This window comes from Tachyglossus aculeatus, chromosome 1, assembly GCF_015852505.1.
Source record: "Tachyglossus aculeatus isolate mTacAcu1 chromosome 1, mTacAcu1.pri, whole genome shotgun sequence".
In the NCBI taxonomy this organism is placed as follows: domain Eukaryota; kingdom Metazoa; phylum Chordata; class Mammalia; order Monotremata; family Tachyglossidae; genus Tachyglossus; species Tachyglossus aculeatus.
This window is the reverse complement of record NC_052066.1, coordinates 62,571,925-62,576,466: the sequence shown is the minus strand read 5'-3', so window position 1 is coordinate 62,576,466 and position 4,542 is coordinate 62,571,925. Positions and strand designations below refer to the sequence as shown.

General features: G+C 39.1%; 1 non-coding gene across 1 annotated transcript; it reads right to left on the bottom strand.

The window, feature by feature from the left end:
• Positions 1-3,838: 3,838 nt before the first annotated feature.
• LOC119936852 lies at positions 3,839-3,976 on the bottom strand. Its single transcript, XR_005453863.1, has one exon. It is a non-coding gene; the product is annotated as a small nucleolar RNA SNORA7 (small nucleolar RNA).
• Positions 3,977-4,542: the final 566 nt, after the last annotated feature.

Here is a 4,542-nt window from a genome sequence, read left to right as displayed (position 1 = left end):
GAGAGATCACCTCCTCCAGGAGGCCTTCCCAGACTGAGCCCCTTCCTTCCTCTCTCCCTCGTCCCCCTCTTCATCCCCCCATCTTACCTCCTTCCCGTCCCCACAGCACCTGTATATATGTATACTATGTTTCGTACATATTTATTACTCTATTTATTTATTTATTTATTTTATTAGTACATATCTATTCTATTTATTTTATTTTGTTAGTATGTTTGTTTTGTTTCTCTGTCTCCCCCTTTTAGACTGTGAGCCCACTGTTGGGTAGGGACTGTCTCTATATATTGCCAATTTGTACTTCCCAAGCGCTTAGTACAGTGCTTTGCACACAGTAAGTGCTCAATAAATGCGATTGATGATGATGATGATGATGGGGAGGCACTGTCTCTCTTTATTGCTGTATTTTACTTTCCAAGCGCTTGGTACAGTGCTCTGCACACAGTAACCGCTCAATAAATATGACTGAATGAATGAATGACTGTGTCCAATTTGATTATCTTATATGTAACACAAATCTTGGTTCAGAGTATGCACCTAAAAATGCCACTGTTATTAATGCCAAAAAAAAATTCATGGAAAAAACCTGCAGGTTCATGACAGGTGTTTTCACATTTTGTTCAGTGGCAAACACCAGCATTGATTCTGATTAAGAGTTAACAAAAAATTTTTCTGAGTCAAACAACCAAAGCTTAAAACTGATTCATTGAGACATTATTAAACCTATTATGATCTCATGTCTAATACCATGGGATTATTTCTGAGGCAATACAGAAATTTTGCCATATTTTCTTGAGGCTTATTTACAATAGAGCTTATTTCCGATGGATCTCCCTGCATTTGTTACTCTACATGTTTTGGGTAGTCAGACTTTACCAATAATTCCATGGAAGTTTAGGCCCTAAATCTAGCCTTAGTTGCATCCTTAGTCAATGTTCACTTGTTTCACTTCATTCCATCTGAATCATAAAATGGAAACATTGATTTTCAACTCAATATAAAAATAGTATACAAAAATAGAAAAAATGTCTGATTTTCTGATTATCACAAGCAGGGCTTTGATTTTGTAAGCCTAGAAAAGCTTTCCTATATTTTCAGAGAAGAAAAACCTCTAAGTTAACATTTTTAGGCCATTTATAATTTGTCCCTGGGCCCAAATTGCCATCTATCCACTGATAATCTTGTGGTAATGCTGTTCAAAAGAGACTACCAAAACATTCAAACTCCACCTCTCTTTGCACGTTGAAAGATCTGAATCTAATTTCTAAGAATGGAATATTATTCCAGGGGGTTCTATTAAAGCCTGATCCCTCCCTCTCTGTCACCTAGCTATTTTCAAATGAAAATCTCCCCCCTTGATACTGCCTCCTCACATTCAGTATTACTATTAAATCCCCTAGATAATGAGACTCAGAGATCCTCAGTTTTAATCCTAACCTAATATCCTTACAAATTAGTGCAATTCTCTTCAAATATCTTTTCTTTAAGGCTGGTATGATTAATCATTATCTTATTCAACCATCAGTTATCCAATTATAATTTATGAGTCCTTGCATTACTTTTGTGCTTCTGGTTAATCAACCTCTACAAGCAAGGCCTAGATGATAAGAGTTCCTCGTGGCAAATGAAAATGTGTCTTTGATTTCCAGCATACAGAATTGATATTCCTTCATCGGTATACTTTTCATATCACTGGAAAATTAGCTCCAAACTGTACCCACCTAGTTGCAAGAATAAAAATGTACATCCAAGCCACTGTCCTCTAAAATCATCAATTATAACTCAACTAAATTCAGTATTTTGGACAGTTCACCCTGTATTTATTCCTTATGTATCTACAATGAGCTTGACTCACTTTCCAAATTAGAAAAAAAAGAGTCTAATACTTGTTGTAAACCCACAGAAAAGAACTATTTTCTTCCTTTACCAAAGCAGAAGCTTGAAAAAAGTTATTTAAAGTACAACTGCTTGCAATTGCTTTCAGAAGAAATTCCCTGCTTACATTCCCCCACGTCGTAGTTTGTGCCATCCTATAAGCCACCAATTTATTTTTTTTCCTAGTATTCACAGTGTTTATTATTTATACTTGCCCATCTTTAATTATGCTATTTTGGTATTGTAATTTATGGTAGGTTATTTCTTGGCTTGTGAGCCCCTGGATGGGCTAAGAATATGGTCTACTTTCATCCTCCTTTGTATATTTCTGCAGCCCTGGGCACAGTGCTCTGCACATGGTAGGTGCTCAGTAAATACTATTGAATGTATGTATGAATGAATGAATGAGTGAATGAATGAATGGGATATTGTCAATTTATGGCTGTGAGTTCCCCAAATATACTGCAAACTTCTTGAAGGCAGGGATTGCATTTTCTTTTTTACTTCTTTTGTATTTTCCTCAAATGCTTAGAACAATGCTTTGCATACCATAGACACTCAATAAATGTATTCATTCATTCAATCATATTTATTGAGCACTTACTGTGTGCAGAGCACTGTACTAAGCGCTTGGGAGAGTACAGTGCAACAATAATCAGACACATTCCCTGCCCACAATGAGCTTAAAGAATGGTTTTTTAAAGTCTGAGGGTGGAGGATAATAATAAATGGTGTATGTGTTTTAAGTGCTTACTATGTGCCAGGCACTGTACTAAAGCCCAGGGGGTAGATACAAGTTTACTCATTAAGTCTTATTTATTGGATGCTTCCTATGTGCAGAGCACTGTACTAATTGCCTGGGAGAGTACAATACAATAATAAACAGACATTCCCTGCCCACAACGAGTTACAGTTCAAAAGTTTGGTAAAGTGCTTTATACACAGTAGACATTCAATAAATATTAGTGAATGAATGGAGGGGGAGACACAGACATTACTATAAATAAATAAATTACAGATTTGTACCTAAGTGCTTTGGGGCTGGGAGGGGGGGAAGAAAAAAAGGAGCAAATCAGGGTGACGCAGAAGGGAGTGGGAAATGTGGAAAAGTGTGGTTTAGATACAGTTCCCGCCCCACATGGGGCTCACAGTCTCAATCCCCATTTGGCAGATGAGGTCACTGAGGTTCAGAGAAGTGAAGTGACTTGCTCAAGATCACATGACAGACAAGTGGTGGAGCCGGAATTAGAACCCGTGACCTTCTGAACTTGGGTCTCTTAGCTCAGAAGCTCAATAATCTACCAAAGCAGCAAGCCTCCTCCTCATCAGATGTGCTAATTTGTTGTGCCAATCTTAAATCCTAACTCTCTGAATCCCTTCCACCGGGAGATGGTTTAGGAGCCAGGGGAGTTTTCTGCATCATAAATCAATCAATCAATCAATCAGTCAATCAATCAATCATATTTATTGAGCGCTTACTGTGTGCAGAGCACTGTACAAAGCACTTGGGAAGTACAAGTCGGCAACATATGGTCCCTACCCAACAGTGGGCTCACAGTTCAGAAGGTGGGCTCACAGTCTAGAAGATGATCAATGACATTTATTGAGCGCTTACTACGTGCAGAGCACTGTATTAATTACTTGGGAAAGTACGATACGACAGAGTCGGCGAATATGATCTCTGCCCACAGGGAGTTTTCAGTCTATAGAGGAAGACAGATTAGGGAATTGAGAAATCTTGTGTTGTCTTATGCTGTCTAGTCGCCTCCGACCAACAGCGATGCAATGGACACATCTCTCCCAGAACGCCCCACTTCCATCTGCCATCGTTCTGGTAGTGGATCCAGAGAGTTTTCTTGGTAAAAATTCAGAAGTGGTTTACCATTGCTTCCTTCCATGCAGTAAACCTGAGTATCCACCCTCGAGTCTCTCCCGTGCCGCTACTGCCCAGCACAGGGAAGTCTTGACTTGTAGCGGATTGCCTTCCACTTGCTAGCAACTGGCCAAGCTAGGAATGGAATGGGTAGGCCTCTGCTTGACTTTCCCTCCCATAGTCAAGACTGGGAGAGTACTGAAAACTCTCCAGGTGTGACCCTGAGAGGGTATAGGGGAAAGAGTAATGTAATAAATGCAACTAAGTACATGATTCTTATTTTGTGGGTTTGATTACAAATTACTTTTCATCTTGTAAAAGAATCTCGATTACACTTTTTTCAGAACTAGACATAAGTGGAATATCCTGCAATGTGTGTGTTTTCACAAGCTCTCTCCTAGAGTCTTAATGTGATCAGGGGAAGAAAGTGATGCGATAATGAATTGATTTAACAGGGCTAGGGCTGTTTATCAAGTTAATAGCCTCAGATAACATTTATAGAGGTTTATTTTGGATATCAAACTTAGCGGTTCTAATCTTGGCTCCACCAGTTGCCTGCTGTGTGACTTAGCCAAGTCACTTTACTGCTTGGTGCCTCAGTTAACCGCATCTGTAAAACGGGGATTAAGAATGTGAGCTCCATATGGGACATGGACTGTGACCAACTTGATTAGCTTGTGTCCACCCCACAACTTAGGATAGTGCCTGGCACATAGTAAGCCTTTAACAAATATCATTTTTTAAAAAAGTGGTACACTTTTGGTATGCCCATTCTCATCTCATCTTGATTTTTGCTT